General features: G+C 48.1%; 1 long non-coding RNA gene across 1 annotated transcript; it reads right to left on the bottom strand.

Annotated features, from left to right (window-relative positions):
* Positions 1-5,054: 5,054 nt before the first annotated feature.
* On the bottom strand, positions 5,055-16,988 carry LOC137442818 (uncharacterized). Its single transcript, XR_010987774.1, has 3 exons — positions 16,272-16,988; positions 7,049-7,626; positions 5,055-6,040 (listed from the first exon to the last, which is right to left on the bottom strand). It is a non-coding gene; the product is annotated as an uncharacterized lncRNA (long non-coding RNA).
* Between the last annotated feature and the right edge of the window lie 116 nt (positions 16,989-17,104).

The raw sequence follows: 17,104 nt of genomic DNA, 5'->3' as shown, positions 1-17,104 counted from the left end.
GGGGGAAAGAAAAAAATCCACTCTTCTGTTATTGGAAAAGTTTGGAACAAACCAAACCAAAAAAATAACAGCTACACAGAGTTTGGCATGAGTTAATCACATCACATCTTCAGTTTGCTCTGCTCTTGTCATTTTCCACCTCGTCTGGTTTCTCCCACGGCCTTCACCTTCCTCTTTTTGAGGGTATAGATCCACCTTTGCACGCTGCTCTTAAAATGCCTGTGGGCCTCCATTGCCCACCTGGGAGCACTCACTTCAGCCTGTTCCTAGCCTACAGAAACAGGACTAAATCCCACAGTCTATAATCAGACATTCTTCAGGCAAATCTCTGATTGAAGTCGGTGGAAGTTTTGGCAGAAGGACCACAAAACTAATTACATTCCTCCCCCAAGTATATATATATTGGATGGTGATGAGAGATGAGAAAATACTGCCTAGAAAGAAAGTCCATTAATAAATGAGAAGTAGATGTGGGGGAGAACAGTTGATTGAATTATTTATAATGGAGCTGTAAAATTGCTGAGCTTTCCAGAAACCCATCAATAGCAGGCATGACCATAACAGATATTAACAGGAATACAGACAGGCAGGAGCAAGGATCTCCATGAAAATAAGGTGTGGACATGTTATGAAAAGAGCCCAGCACATACAAATTATTTAGCACAGAATGTATTTTACTGTAGACTAGACTAGACTAGACTAGACCAGGTTGGAAGAGACCTTCAAGATCATTGTGTCCAACCTATCAACTAATCCAACACCACCTAATCAACTAACCCATGGCACCAAGCACCCCATCAAGTCTCCTCCTGAACACCTCCAATGATGGTGACTCCACCACCTCCTCAGGCAGCCCACTCCAATGGGCAATCACTCTCTCTGTGTAAAACTTCCTCCTGACCTCCAGCCTAAACCTCCCCTGGCACAGCCTGAGACTGTGTCCTCTTGTTCTGGTGCTGGTTGCCTGGGAGAAGAGACCAACCTCTGCCTGTCCACAACCTCCTTTCAGGTAGTTGTAGAGAGTGATAAGGTCTCCCCTGAGCCTCCTCTTCTCCAGGCTAAACAACCCCAGCTCCCTCAGCCTCTCCTCACAGGGCTGTGTTCCAAGCCCCTCACCAACTTTGTTGCCCTTCTCTGGACTCGTTCCAGCAAGTCAACCTCCTTCCTAAACTGAGGGGCCCAGAACTGGACACAGGACTCGAGGTGTGGCCTAACCAGTGCAGTGTACAGGGGCAGAATTACCTCCCTGCTCCTGCTGCCACACTGTTCCTGATGCAGGCCAGGATGCCATTGGCCCTCTTGGCTGCCTGGGCACACTGCTGGCTCATGTTCAGCCTACCATTGACCAGTACCCCCAGGTCCCTCTCTGCCTGGCTGCTCTCAGCCACTCTGATCCCAGCCTGTAGCTCTGCATGGGGTTGCTGTGGCCAATGTGCAGAACCTGGCACTTGGATGTGTTCAATCTCCTGCCCTTGGCCTCTGCCCATCTGTCCAGCCTGTCGAGGTCCCTCTGCAGAGCCTCTCTACCCTCCAGCAGATCAACTCCTGCCCCCAGCTTGGTGTCGTCAGCAAATTTACTGATGATGGACTCAATGCCCTCATCCAGATCATCAATAAAGATGTTAAAGAGCATGGGGCCCAGCACTGATCCTTGGGGCACACCACTGGTGCCTGGCTGCCAGCTGGCTGTGGCACCATTCACCACCACTCTCTGGGCTCAGCCTCCATCCAGTTCCTAACCCAGCTCAGAGTGCTGCTGTCCAAGGCAATGGCTGACAGCTTGGCCAGGAGTTCGCTATGGGGGACGGTGTCAAAGGCCTTGCTGAGGTCCAGGTAGACCACATCCACAGCCTGCCCCACATCCACCAGGCAGTCACCTGGGCATAGAAGGAGATCATTCTAATAGCCTTGAAAACTCCCTGTGATTCAATTTTACCAGCAATGCATCAGAGAATTTTAAGCAAAAACTGAACAAATGTGGGCCCACCTTTTACAACCTGAGAACCAGCACAGGCAGCAGCTGTAGATCATAGTGAGAAGATTAAATGTTTGTTTAAAAAAACCCTGGGCAGTGATACTAAGAGCAAAAATGAACCTCACTTTGTGAAAGAACCAATCTTGTCACATTGTCTCGGTCACAATTACCTAATCAGTGACTGATGATAGCGGAGCAGGTCTGCATTAGATCCTGCGGTGCAATGATTCAACTCTTCAGTGCCTAAAAGATGGAATAGTGAGAAGGCCAACAAACTCTATTTCATCTTTGACATCTATAATTCACACGCATGGCCTTCACTCCCACCACAACAATCCACTCCCTTCCTACACGCATAAACACACACTCCCTGCCTTTATCCTGCTGTCGGACCACACACACGTCTCTGTCCACTTTCTGCCCTCTGCATGAGCCAGCCTTCTCTCTTGGATGCATCAACACCTCCTCTGAACTAACTCCTCAGTCAAAGGTGTGGTTTCACCCTGCTCCACCAAGTTTGGCAGGGGGTGTGTGTGGGGTTAAAGCTTTCTTGCTGTCCACACTCGTGACCTCCCGACAAAGCCTTCCTTCTACGAGAGAAATTCAAGACCAGGAATGTGGTCTGGACATCTATGGACAAAGGAACATTTATGTTCCCACTCCTGTTGCCTCCTAATCATGAAGAGGAATGATGTACTATGGCTTTAGTCTTCCATCTCAGATTCTGAAATCTATGTCCTCCTACCTACCCTAACATTGAGGGTAACTCCCTTTTGTTTGTGATTGAGCAGGCATATACTCTCTCTGTGCTGGTCTGGATCCAGCAGCCAGAATGTCATTCACAGTCCTTTAGCCTCTGAAACCTTCTATTTGTGAAATTAGCCTGATGAGGCGACTGATGAGAAATTGGTGCTTATTAGATGCTGTCATTTTTATACCCTCTTCAGTAAGTAATGGCAGAGCAGCCCTCGTGATCCCATTAAACAGCGCTAGCTAGTGCTCTGACTGGGGGAAGATAAAGCTGCAAATGGAAAACACTTCTCAGAGCTGCAGGCCAAGCCTAGCCACCTCCTCTCCCCTGCATTCCTCTGCTGCTTTCATTCCCCCTGCTAGTCCAGGGTTACTGCTTCTCAGGACTGTCTTCTTCAGGGAACAGCTTCATTTTGAATGGCTTTATGCTATTTTAGCCTGGAGAAGAGGAGGCTCAGGGGAGACCTTATTGATCTCTACAACTACCTGAAGGGGGGTTGTAGACAGGCAGAGGTTGGTCTCTTCTCCCAGGCAGCCATTACCAGAACAAGAGGACACAGTCTCAGGCTGTGCCAGGGGAGGTTCAGGCTGGAGGTCAGGAGGAATTTTTACACAGAGAGAGTGATTGCCCATTGGAATGGGCTGCCCAAGGAGGTGGTGGAGTCGCCGTCACTGGAGGTGTTCAGGAGGAGACTTGACAGGGTGCTTGGTGCCATGGGTTAGTTGATTAGGTGGTGTTGGATGACAGGTTGGACGCGATGATCTTGAAGGTCTCTTCCAACCTATTCTATTCTATTCTATTCCATTCCATTCCATTCCATTCCATTCCATTCCATTCTATCACACCCAGAGGCACCAAGTCTTTTCTACTAAGCCAAGTGTTAAAACATCTGAGGGAGGGGGAGGATGTGTGTGTTAGCAAAGCAGATATATTTCATTATATGCACTAAGCAGCATTTCAAGTGTGCAGTTCAGTTTCCAGTGATATTGAATCCTCATTGAAGATTACATAAAATACCCATGACTGGATGAACTTTTACAACATGCCTTCCTATGTTTAGCAACCTCCTGCCTGTGTGGAATCAGATGCTCCCAAGTCTGGGTGTACCTACAGTTAATGTTGAACAAACCAGGGAAATGGGGAGGGCATAATGTTAAAGTTCAGTGTCTGTACTGTGAGGGCTCCAGACCTCCTGAGCCTGGGCCTAGATGGGCTTACCTATCTTGCAGAGATATTTCAGAGCTGCCAAGTCTAGTAGCATTGTCATGGCCATCACAGCATCTGCTCATGTTCTCCAAGTCCCATGTTTTAGAGTCATAGAATCATAGAATCCACAAGGTTGGAAAAGACCTCAGAGATCATCAAGTCCAACCTATCAACCAACACCTCAAGACTAACTAAAGAATGGCTTCAAGTGGCACGTTCAATCCTGTTTTGAACACCTCCAGGGATGGGGACTCCACCACCTCCCTGAGCAGCACATTCCAATGGCCAATTACTCTTTCTGGGAAAAACTTTCTCCTCACCTCCAGCCTAAACTTCCCCTGGCACAGCTTGAGACTGTGTCCTCTTGTTCTGGTGCTGGTTGCCTGGGAGAAGAGCCCAACCCCCACCTGGCTACAACCTCCCTTCAGGTAGTTGTAGAGATCAATAAGGTCTCCCCTGAGCCTACTCTTCTCCAGGCTAAACACCCCCAGCTCAGCCTCTGCTCACAGGGCTTGTACTCGAGACCTCTCCCCAGCCTTGTTGCCCTTCTCAAAGGTCATATAAGCATAGGAGAAACAGGAAATGCTTTTCTATACCAAATTTAACGATAATCCTTGCAGTGTACTGCAGAAAAGCTGGAAACTTCAGTCTAAAGGCAGAGATGAGTAAAAAGAATTGTTTTTAACATCTGAGATTTTTTTTGGCCCACACTCACAGTTTTTTTGAATCCAACTCAAGTCTTTTTAACCCTTCTGGCTGATACTACTGTTCTAAGCAATACTATCTCTGCTCCTTCAGATTATAGTGGGGCAAAAAGGTACTTCACCCTATGTCATGGAGAGACACCGGGTTTGGCGTTTGGAGGCCTGTCCCTGCTTAGCAAGTTGTGACAAACCACTGTCAGAGGAAGCTCAAACAACCTGAGTTGAAAGTAAGAATTGGAAAGTTGGTTAAGAAAGCAAATGTGTGGGTTTTACTTGTGTGCTTGTTTTTGTCTGCACCACCTATGTGCACACAGAGCTGTGTTTGTTACTGGCATCCTGCGAGAGGAAATCCATTACCTTTGAAAGAAGCACTTAGCATTAAGAGAGAGTAACAGGCAAAGCAACAAAGAACCATTAGCAACATTTTATTAAGAAGATGAGATAAATAATGTCTGGTAAACAAGTGGTATTATTTAACTACCCAAGGATTTGCTTTCCAAAACAAGCCTGAATTGTTCTTTGTTCTGCAAAATAAGGCCTGCTTCTGCAGCCCTGGCTGCTTCTTGAACTATAGCCCAGAATCTGTAGGTCTTCACTGCTGTGGACTGTCCTGCCTAGCTTTACTAATAGAGATTTACATCAATGTGAAAATAAAAATACCCCCATAACGTAGAAACAGTGATATTAAGGCTTAGAAAGGGTAATACCAAGACTTCTCAGTCGAGGGGACAGGAACAAAGGGACTTTGCCTGCCCTGAGCTTCCCTGTAGCTGCAATAGGGCCTCACAGACACACTTGCTCTCGGTTGTGTTGGCAGAGAAACTCTTGGCAGAAAAATACCCTATTGCTGCCTCAGCTGCTCATTCACATGCACAGAGAGACAAAATCATAGCACTCTCTCCAAGCACTTCTTCACACACTGGTGAGCATGTGCTGATGTCCAGATGTTTACCAGAACCAGGTTCTTTCCCCCTGTTTTCACATGACAGGGTGTTTCCCGGCGGAAGAGCGTGGCTGTGTCAGTGTTGTGCCATCTTCCCTATGCCATACAAACGAGACTTGCAGACGCCGTAGAGTGGAGTAACCGAGGTGGGGGTGTGGTGTGAGGGAAGTTCCCTCTCTATAAAACCCCCTTAAAAAAGAAAAAAAGAAATCAGTAGATTACCCAGGTCAGAAGAATCCTCAAGCAAGGAGGCAATACAGACATTCAGTGCTTCCATTGCTGCTCCCTTACCAAGCCACAGGAGACCACTGCTCCGTTACCGTGGCAACAGTGACGACTTGGCAGCCAGGACCCATCACACACAGCCTCCCCGAGACTCTGCGAGATGCTCTGGGAAGGACTTTCAGAAGATTTGCATCCAAGATCCCCTTTATTTTTTATTTTGACTTTGTCTCACAAGCCTAGAGAAAGAAAATCATCTGTGCAAGCTCTCCAAAGAGAAACCTGGGCGGAGCGGGGCAGGATGAGCAAGGAAGGGGCGCTAATGTAGATGCCTGCTCTGGCAGAGGCAGGCAAACTATGACCACCTGTCAGGGAGGAGCTGCCTTGTGTGAGAAGAAGGTCACTTACGCAGCCTTGCTCTGTGAGTACTGATCCAGCATATGTCTTGTACCTTCTGGTGAAAGCATTATGTTTGTTGTTGAATGTAAAATGATGGCTGGTCTTGTTTCTAAGGGGAGGAATTTTCTTTTGTGCTAGCTCATGCTAGGTTTCATGCAAAATCCATGGATGCACTACTGCTGAGTTATTTTTCTAGACAGGAAGCCCTGCAGGAGCTGCAGACATATGCATTAGCAGCAGGTTTCTTGTAACAAGCTGTATGAAATCTGCAGGGAGTATCTGTGTCCCTGCCCATGGCAGTGGGCTTGGAATTAGATGATCCTTGAGGTCCCTTCCAACCCTCACAATTCTATGATTCTATGATTTGCAGTTTGCAGTTGGTGCTGCACAATCTGTACCTTAGCAGAGGTACCAGGTTTGGTACCCTAGTCACCTGATACAGTACTATCCACAGAGCAGCTTTTCCATTTGATTCATTATTCCAGCCTTTGTTATACACACTAACTTGCTTGTTTTGGTTGAGGTAAAGGATTTAAGCAGTAAGTAAACCAAATACCACTTGGAACAGGTGCAGAAAGAGTATTTGCTCTTTCTAGGGTAGGGTTACAAGCAATTTCATTCCAGTGAGCCAAACAGATGCATCAGATAAACTGCTGATATAAACAATGATTATACTGGCAAAGATCCACCACACTCCACAGTAGCACACGAGTACCACAGTCAAGCATAAAGATAACAGGCAAACATACAAAAGCCATGGGTGAGCTCAATCTAGCATGGCTAAAAATAGGCAGCTGCAAATGCAATTGTGCTCCAGAGCACTGTGATCACTGGAGTTAAATTCTCACCTGAAAGATATTAATTAAATCTAAAGATCCATGAGCAGAATGTGCTGCCTTGTAAAAAATACTAATGCATTGCAAAAAAATCACAAAGAGAAAGAAACTAGAAGGCTCTAAAATCTTGATCAATCTGCAGCCTGCTTAGATGAAAGCAAAGGAGATATATTTTTTTTCTCCAGATGAATTTGGTGCTTGTCCTGTTCCTTGGCCAGACAGCAGTACTGGGGCATCTCTGTCTATAATCTCATTAAGACTATTAGGCTGTGCTTGTGCTTGTGCTCTGTTGCTGACACGGATTCAGGCAGACAAATGATCCTTGGAGCATGGACGGCTCTCACAGTTGAGAGGAGATGGGCTACGCTCTTTCTCACGAGGTTTGAAACTCTTACAAACCAGATGGAAAGGCAGATAGGGACAGGTCTGCTCAGTCCGGGCACACAAGGGCAATTGAGGAGCACAGCTTCTGTTTGTGGTAATGGGGTCACATGTGTAAGTCCCCTGCACAATGATGGCAGAATACACTCCTCTCAGTGTGTAAACAGTATAAAGCTGTGGCTGTGTGAGTGTTGGCATGAGAGGCTGGGCTGCAACAGAAGAAAAACAGAAATCAGAAATGAATTATTTGTTCATTTTATCATCCCCAGAATCAGTCCTGTGTTCTGCTTTGTCCAGTCTGTTACAACTAACACAACATAGTAGCTCTTACTCTTTGACCCAACTTGAAAATATTTGATGTAAGGGAATGTTTCTGGCGTCAGATGCAACTTCTTTTCATTCAATTTTATGCTGTTGCAGTTCCTTAGGACACTATAAATACCTGTTCTTCCTTTTTTTTTCCTTTGCATTCCTGCATGACTCAAATAACAGCAGATAGTTCTGTTCCTGTGCAGCAGTGGAATTTAAGTACTTCTGGATGTAACTGGATGTTAGGTCCTCTCTGTGACCCTTGCACATGTGGACCTCTTGCACATAAGGCCGCAGGGGTTTATGTCATTGGCGCATGAGCCTCGGGAAGCAGCCTTTGCTGAACGAGTGCCAGTGTACCACACACTTCATAAATATGTAAAAGCAGTGGGTCCTATCCCAACAAGCTCAGATTCAAAAACCTTTAGCAGATGTTCTGGCAGTGGGGGAGGAAAACAGGAGATGAATAAATACAATACTGCAATAACAAATACTTGGTGGATGAAACTGCACATGAGTTAGACTGACAAACACACCCTTATCAGGACTCTGACCTAGCCATAAAAGAGCATCATGGTTTATTAATAGTAGTTCCACGTTCTCAGGATCAATAAGGTGACTTCATTGAGTTACTTACCCCTTTATATTAATACTTCTCTAAGCAGTGATGAATTTGGATGGAACACAGAGACCCTATTACAAGAAGGATCTGGATATGCTGGAAGGTGTCCAGAGAAGGGCCACGAGGATGAGCAGAGGGCTGGAGCTGCTCTGCCATGATGACAGACTGAGAGAGCTGGGGTTGTTCAGTCTGGAGAAGAGAAGGCTCAGAGGAGACCTTCTTGTGGCTTTCCAGTATCTGAAGGGGGCTACAAGAAAGCTGGGGAGGGACTTTTGAGGGTGTCAGGGAGTGATAGGACTGGGGGGCATGGAGCAAAAGTAGAAGTGGGTAGATTCAGATTGGATGTTAGGAAGAAGTTCTTCCCCATGAGGGTGGTGAGAGCCTGGCACAGGTTGCCCAGAGAGGTGGTGGAAGCCTCATGCCTGGAGGTTTGTAAGGCCAGGCTGGATGTGGCTGTAAGCAACCTGCTGTAGTGTGAGGGGTCCCTGGCCATGGCAGGGGGGTTGGAACTGGCTGAGCCTTGAGGTCCCTTCCAACCCTGACAATTCTGTGGTTCTATGATAGTAGAGTCTTCTGTAGAACTTGTCAAAGGACAATTGTGATAGTATTAGTACTGCAATAAGGTTCTTAACCAGGACCCCAACTCTGGCCAGGCTGATCTAGTGTGGGGTGTCCCTGCCCATGGCAGGGGGGTTGGAACTAGATGATCCTTGTGGTCCCTTCCAACCCTGACTGATACTATGATACTTTTTATTAAGGAGAACCTAACCAGGGGTAAGTTAAGAGTTTGAAAAGAAACTTCCAGAGCTGTTTGAGATTCAGGCCTGTTGGTTATTTCTAGACACTACCCACAAGGGAGCTGCTCTATACATTGAAAGGACTAAAAAGCTGTTGCTTTAAAAACAAGTATGCAAACAAAGCAGCTCAGGCCTTGCCCTAATCCAAACTGCAGATAGTAAACATCCCTTTCAGACCTGAATGAATGCTACCTGGAGCAGACCAGTTCCATGGAGAGCCCTGCACAGGCTGCTCTTGGGTGGAATTTGTATAGGCCAAATTAGGCAAAGAACCAACAAAATATATGAACGATGACCTTGCTGTGCCTTCTTTCTATTACATTTCACCAAGGTATGTTTGAATCCCTCCCTTTCCTCCTTCTTGGGGACCAGCTGAGTACAAGGAAATGTACTTCTAATTTTTTGTTTCATATATTGGCTGCATCATATGGTAGTAGTCTGTTAGTACTTCACCTGGGAATGGTGGTCTTCTTGCATGTTTATATTTTGCACTTGTCTTACTGCTTTAGATGATCTTGCATCTCTTTACACACCCAAGCTGCTGTTCCTAAAGGAAGAGTGCTGGGTTCTGCACATTGGCCACAGCAACCCCATGCAGAGCTACAGGCTGGGGTCAGAGTGGCTGAGAGCAGCCAGGCAGAGAGGGACCTGGAGGTGCTGGTTGATGGTAGGCTGAACATGAGCCTGCAGTGTGCCCAGGCAGCCAAGAGGGCCAATGGCATCCTGGCCTGCATCAGGAACAGTGTGGCCAGCAGGAGCAGGGAGGTCATTCTGCCCCTGTACTCTGCACTGGTTAGGCCACACCTTGAGTCCTGCGTCCAGTTCTGGGCCCCTCAGTTTAGGAAGGAGGTTGAGTTGCTGGAAGGTGCCCAGAGAAGGGCAACAAAATTGGTGAGGGGTTTGGAACACAGCCCTGTGAGGAAAGACTGAGGGAGCTGGGGTTGCTTAGCTTGGAGAAGAGGAGACTCAGGGGTGACCTTATCGCTCTCTACAACTACCTGAAGGGAGGTTGTAGACAGATGGTCTCTTCTCCCAGGCAGCCAGCACCAGAACAAGAGGACACAGTCTCAGGCTGCGCCAGGGGAGGTTCAGGTTGGATGTTAGGAAGAAGTTCTATACAGAGAGAGTGATTGCCCATTGGAATGGGCTGGCCAGGGAGGTGGTGGAGTCACCATCACTGGAGGTGTTCAGGAGGAGACTTGATGGGGTGCTTGGTGCCATGGGTTAGTTGTTTAGGTGGTGTTGGATTGGTTGATGGGTTGGACACGATGATCTTGAAGGTCTCTTCCAACCTGGTTTGGTTTATTCTAAATAAAGCATAGTTTATTCAAACTCAGCTGGCAGCTGTTCCCAGCCCCTAACACGCTGTACTGTTTTGGGAGAGAGTTCTCTGCTCTGGCATAGCCTTTGTTTTGGGTTACCTCTACTTAAAGAATTTACAGCATAGTGAAGGGAAAGTTGTGTTTCTCTCATGAGCTTCCTGTACGCCCACAGTCCTGAGACACAGCAGCAAACCCAACTGCAATTCTGTATTTCACAGGCTGGCAAAAAATAAATCTGTGAGCAGTGTGCATGCACAGACTTGGAGCTTCTCTTCCTCCTAAAGTGCCCCCAAATGCTTAAGTCTACACTGAACACTCAGCAGATTTGCATGCAGCCCCAGAAAACCTTTTCTTCTTTGTTCCTATCTGAAAGCCTATGTTCTTGGCCTGAAAGGGTCAAAACGTTTTTCTGTGTGATCAAAGTTTACCAGATCTGATGGACTGGCTTTGTCTATCCCTGTTGAACTGGAAAAGCTTTTACCTAGAGAAGTTTCTACTTTTTCTGAGGGAACCAATAGGCAGGTTTCTTTCAAGTGAATGAGTCTTGTATTTGTTTTCTTGTAATAAAACACCACCAGCAATTTATTTGGAAGTCAGCTCCCCTCATGCACAGAGCATCACTCCAGACTGGTGTTCAGAGGTGGCAGTAGGGAGATAAATAGCATTACTTTATAGACATTACAGTTATTCAAATGCTTATGCAGTGGATAACTACCTGCATCAGGAGAATCCCAGGTGGTTGATGACTTCTGCTTTGTGTTTCAAACACAAGTTGTTATTGCTTAGCAACTCAGCTTTCTATTCTCCCCAGAATGGGAGAACTCCTGGTGGCAGTAACTGCACACCTTAAGGATGGCCAAGGGCTCCGGTCCAGCCAGCATGGATTTAGGAAGGGCAGGTCCTGCCTCTCCAACCTGATCTCCTTCTATGATCAGGTGACCCGTCTGGTGGACATGGGGAGGCCTGTGGATGTGGTCTGCCTGGACTTCAGCAAGGCCTTTGACACCGTCCCCCACAGCAAACTGCTGGCTAAGCTGTCAGCTCGTGGCTTGGACCACTACACTCTGTGCTGGGTTAGGAACTGGCTGGAGGGCCGAGCCCAGAGAGTGGTGGTGAATGGTGCCACATCCACCTGGCAGCCAGGCACCAGTGGTGTGCCCCAGGGATCAGTGCTGGGCCCTGTGCTCTTCAACATCTTCATTGATGATCTAGATGAGGGAGTCGAGTCAGTCATCAGCAAGGTTGCAGATGACACCAAATTAGGAGCAGATGTTGGTCAGTTAGAGAGTAGGAAGGCTCTGCAGAGGGACCTCGACCGACTGGACAGATGGGCAGAATCCAATGGGATGGCATTCAACAAGTCCAAGTGCCAGGTGCTGCACTTTGGCTACAGCAACCCCATGCAGAGCTACAGGCTGGGGTCAGAGTGGCTGAGAGCTGCCAAACAGAGAGGGACCTGGGGGTGCTGATCGACAGCTGCCTGAATATGAGCCAGCAGTGTGCCCAGGTGGCCAAGAGGGCCAGTGGCATCCTGGCCTGCATTAGGAACGGTGTGGCCAGCAGGAGCAGGGAAGTCATTGTGCCCTGTACTCTGCATTGGTTAGGCCACACCTTGAGTCCTGTGTCCAGTTCTGGGCCTCTCAGTTTAAGAAGGACATCGAAACACTTGAAGGTGTCCAGAGAAGGGCAACAAGGCTGGGGAGAGGCCTTGAACACAGCCCTGTGAGGAGAGGCTGAGGGAGCTGGGTTGGAAGAGACCTCGAGGATCATCGAGTCCAACCCATCAACACAGACCCCATGACTAGACCATGGCACCAAGTGTCACGTCCAATCTCCTCTTGAGCACCTCCAGGGACGATGACTCCACCACCTCCCTGGGCAGCACATTCCAATGACGAACGACTCGCTCGGTGAAGAACTTCCTCCTCACCTCGAGTCTAAACCTCCCCTGGCACAGCTTGAGACTGTGTCCCCTTGTTCTGGTGCTGGTTGCCTGGGAGAAGAGACCAACCCCTTCCCAGCCACAACCACCCCTCAGGTAGTTGTAGAGGGCAATGAGGTCACCCCTGAGCCTTCTCTTCTCCAGGCTAAACAATCCCAGCTCCCTCAGCCTCTCCTCACAGGGCTGTGCTCAAGGCCTCTCCCCAGCCTTGTTGCCCTTCTCTGGACACCTTCAAGTGTCTCAATGTCCTTCTTAAACTGAGGGGCCCAGAACTGGACACAGGACTCAAGGTGTGGCCTAACCAATGCAGAGTACAGGGGCACAATGACTTCCCTGCTCCTGCTGGCCACACTATTCCTAATGCAGGCCAGGATGCCATTGGCCCTCTTGGCCACCTGGGCACACTGCTGGCTCATAGTCAGGCAGCTGTCGATCAGTACCCCCAGGTCCCTCTCTGTTTGGGAGCTCTCCAGCCACACCGACCCCAGCCTATAGCTCTGCATGTGATTGCCGTAGCCAAAGTGCAGCACCTGGCACTTGAACTTATTGAATGCCATCCCATTGGACTCTGCCCATCTGTCCAGTTGGTCAAGGTCCCTCTGCAGAGCCTTTCCACCCTCTAACTGACCAACATCTGCCCCCAGCTTGGTGTCATCTGCAAACTTGCTGATGACTGACTCAACCCCCTCATCCAGATCATTAGGCATGAGGAATATAATACGTGACATGATACCTCTTCATGCATCTAAAAGGCTGTTGGAGCAAGAGGAACAAATGTTTTCTTTGTCTGTAAAAATGGCAAAGGAGATCCATGAGAGAAAACATTCTAAAGGCAAAGAGTTAATCATGAGAGAAGAACATCTTGCCTGGATAGACCATGGTGTTTGCAGCACTGGGGAGGTCTTTAAGGGATAAAACAGATGGGACAGAGGTGCTTTTACAGGGATGGAGTTAGATGACCTCTTGGTATCCCTTCCAGCCCTGTGATTCTGTGATGGCCTCCCCATTTGGAAATCCATTTGCTGTGTTTTCACACACGGGGACTCTGCTTCAGGACAGTGGAATTTGCTGTTCTTGTTTTTTTAACAAGACTACAAATTCCCACAGGAGCAGTCATGCACCTGGCAAGTTCTGAGCCTTGGAAGGTCGTCAGAAGAGAATTCAAGATTCCTTGGCCATTTTCACTGTGAAAATAGCTTTGATATCTTGGAGATAGCAAAAACTTTTCTTGGATTCTCTCCTGTAACTTGCTTTCCTTGCCGTGCTCCTCATCCAGCTGGGAGCAGCACCTGGCCCTTATGAACCTTCTACAATTTCTCTTGGAAATGGAATGTGTCAAAGAATCATGCCTTCTTTTTGTGTATTCATTTCTCACACAGGCCTTCTGTCTGTGTATTAACTTTTCACAATGTACCAGACTCTCACCTTGTTTTGAGCAGCAGCAACTCATCTCAAGCACTGAATCTTCAACTACGTTATTTTCTGTGTTGGTTGGGCACGGCTTCCTTGATGACTGCTTTTATTAGCACTCACTTCTGGAGTGTCAGGCACCCAGTTTTACATTGCTTGCAGGCACTCGTTCCCAGGGACTCACCGCTTGGCTAGGGAAGGGTGACTATTACCTACCCAGTGCAAACCAGCAGTTCGGTAAAGTCCTCAGGGAGGATATGGCAATGGGCTTACCTTACACACATCACCAGCCTGGAATGTCAGTCTTCTACTAGGCTGTGACGCGGGGTTTCAGCTGTCCTAGTTTGCTTTTACAAAGTAGCCCATTTTGTACTGCTGTTGCAGAGCCTTGTTTTTGTGTGCCCTCTTTATTAGCTTAAAGTTCTTTACAGCACTGCCTTCCACCCTCCTCCCACTCTGAAGACCACGTGTGTCGAGTGAAAAGAGACATGCAAAGGAAGTACAGTGCTTTGTTTTTGCTTTAGTTCTGCTTGTTTAAACCCTTCCTCTTACAGTGCATTGTTAAAACTTCTCTGGGAATCTAGCAGCATAACGATGCAAATAACCCTGTCATATGACTAAGCCTCTCTCGTGCTGGATTCCAAAATATCGAGCCAAGATGTACGAGTCTTGCTGCGGATGCCATAGGCAGCCTTATGCTAGAGTGCAGATGGCTCTTCAGTTCCCTAATGGGGATTGTTTGGGCCCTTATTAGCATTTACAAAGATTACTGTTAAACTGATGGCCCTCCTCCTGACTGTTCGGAGGCAGAGTGCTCAGCCAGTCATCAGTGGGCACTCTGTACACACTGGCCTCTTTGAGAGCATTACAAAATATCTCCCTTATCACTGTATGTAAACCCTCTCCTACGTCTGCTTTCGTTTTTCAATAAGCTAACACATTCTCAGCCTGGCTATTAACAGGTAATTCAGGCTAAGAGCTGTGGCGGCAATCTCCACTGACTGGAGCTCCTACTGCCCTTTGACACTTGTATGTGCGTGGCTCTGCGCACCTGCTCAGGTACAGACAGGCTTCAACAGATTTTCCAACACGTAAGCTGAATCAGCAGGCTGCAGCTCTCAAGTGATTGTAACCAGGAGCTCTAATTTCTACACTTGTGGAAACTCCATCAGTAAACAGGGTGGGTTGAGCCAAGTTTAGATCAGCTAAAGGCTTTCCTCCATCTGTTCTCAGATGAGGATATAGATAGTGATTTGGGAATTGCGTACTTCGGGCTGATATTTGTCACACCATGCTGCAGTAAGAATTTCCTCAGCCGTTTTATGCATCTCATCTGAACAAGTATTTATTTGGGGGTTTGGCACACATTATTGCTGCACCCGATTGCTTTTCATGCCAAAATCTCAAACGGACTATGGAGATTGAAGCTCCTCTTAAGGCAGGGTTGGAGGACTAGAGCTATGAGGATGATTAAGGGACTTGAGCATCTCTTCTGTGAAGAGAGACTGAGACAGCTGAGGCTGTTTAATCTTGAGAAAGCTGGGAGGGGATCTTATTAATGTCTACAAAAATCTGGAAGGGTGGCTTTCAAGATAAGGTGCTAAATCTCTTTTTGGTGGTACCCAGTAACAGGACAAGGAACAACAGGTATAAGCTGGAATGCGGGAAGCTCCACCTCAACATGAGGAGAAACTTCTTAGTATGAGGATACTGGAGCCCTGGAGCAGGCTACCCAGAGAAGTTGTAGAGTCTCCTCTGGAGATTTTCAAGATCTGTCTGGATGTGTTCCTGTGTGGCCTGCCCTATCTGATCCTGCTTTGGCAGAAGGGTTGGCCTTGATAATCTCTAGAGGTCCCTTCCAACCTTTAACATTCTATGATTCTATCTATGACTGTAGCTTTAGTAGGGCATTGGGTCTGTGGGGTTCTGGATGTAAAAGGGGTTTGAATTATTTCTGCTGGAGAGGCCTTTTTAAAGGAAAATTGGTGTACCTTTGTATTACCATTGCTGTTCTATTTTCATGAGTTTGTGCTTGACTCCTGCTCCCTGGGTCCATAATTGGTGCACGCTGACTGGCTGGAAAATTCAAGGGCATACTTGGCTGAACGTGGCAAAGACAGCATAGATGTGTGCACTGCTTATACACACTGAAGTGTACAGACAGGAATGAAGCATTTTAATACACATATACACCTGTTTGTATATGATGTGTATATAATGCACACAGATGTGGGGGGGTGTATATACTGAACTGACAGTGCTCTTCCTGCCTGCCAGGCCAGGCGCAGAGTACTCAGCCAGTGGCTTCTGAGAGCATTTAAAGAAAGTAAACAGATGTGCATACACACATAGAAGCCTATACACACACACACACTAAAGATTTCTATGCTCCTCTCAGTACTTTCTTGAGGAACAGGGGTTTGTAGTTTCCCTGTCCCTGCAGTACCCATACCTTAGCGAAACGTGAGGGATGAGTCAGTATTTGGGTCGTCCAAGCTGATTCAATTAGCAGGAGACAAGGATGATGGGCGCAGGCATTCATCTGATGCAATTCTGTTCTTCTGGCAGAGCACACAGGCAATGAGCGACTTTCCTGAACGCAGCAGGATCCAAACAGGAGGAGTTGCTATGACCACAGCTCCAAGCTTCTCCCCAGCCAACCCCGAACCAAAAATATATTTAGCTCTTTCTCATGACGATTTTTTGTCTCTCTAGCCACTTTTAGATCTAATTCGCCACCTTTCTCCTGCCTGTTTCTTACATGCTATCCGTCCTGCGCTCGGCCCCGTCAGGGTTTCACGTTTGCATGCACAGCGTGTGTGGAAACCTTCCAAGCACGCACCTCGGCCGGTGCCAGGGGCCTGGCTGACGGGCAGCGCTGTGGGCTGGCACCTATTGTTTCGGCCGCCGGGCCCGCAAGGAGCGCTCGCCTTGTGCCGGCCCCAACTGGCAGAGCTACGCTCACCTCGCCCGAGGGGGCGGCGGCAGTCCTTGGCGGGGTTCCGGCCGGCAGCAGGGCTACTTGGAAGGGGCAATCTTCGCTTCTCCCTCGGAGAGGCGACTAACAGCAGGAGCTGGCTCTCCCGGGTAGGTGCCACAGGAGCAGGTACCGGAAGGGACCCGTCGGCAAGGGGCGGACGGGCGGGCGCGAGCGCCTTAACGGCCCTTTGCGCGCCGCCCCGCACGCGAGCGCCAACTCCGCCCGGGGCGCTTTAAACGGTCTCGGCTCCGCCACGCCCCTTTTTTTGATCTTCGCTCCGCCAGTCGCCTTTGGCGCGCGCTCTG

The sequence above is a fragment of the Melanerpes formicivorus genome, unplaced genomic scaffold (genome assembly GCF_026170545.1).
Source record: "Melanerpes formicivorus ecotype bairdi unplaced genomic scaffold, bMelFor1.0.p_v2 SCAF_8, whole genome shotgun sequence".
Classification (NCBI taxonomy): Eukaryota; Metazoa; Chordata; class Aves; order Piciformes; family Picidae; genus Melanerpes; species Melanerpes formicivorus.
This window is presented reverse-complemented; position numbering and strand designations above follow the sequence as displayed.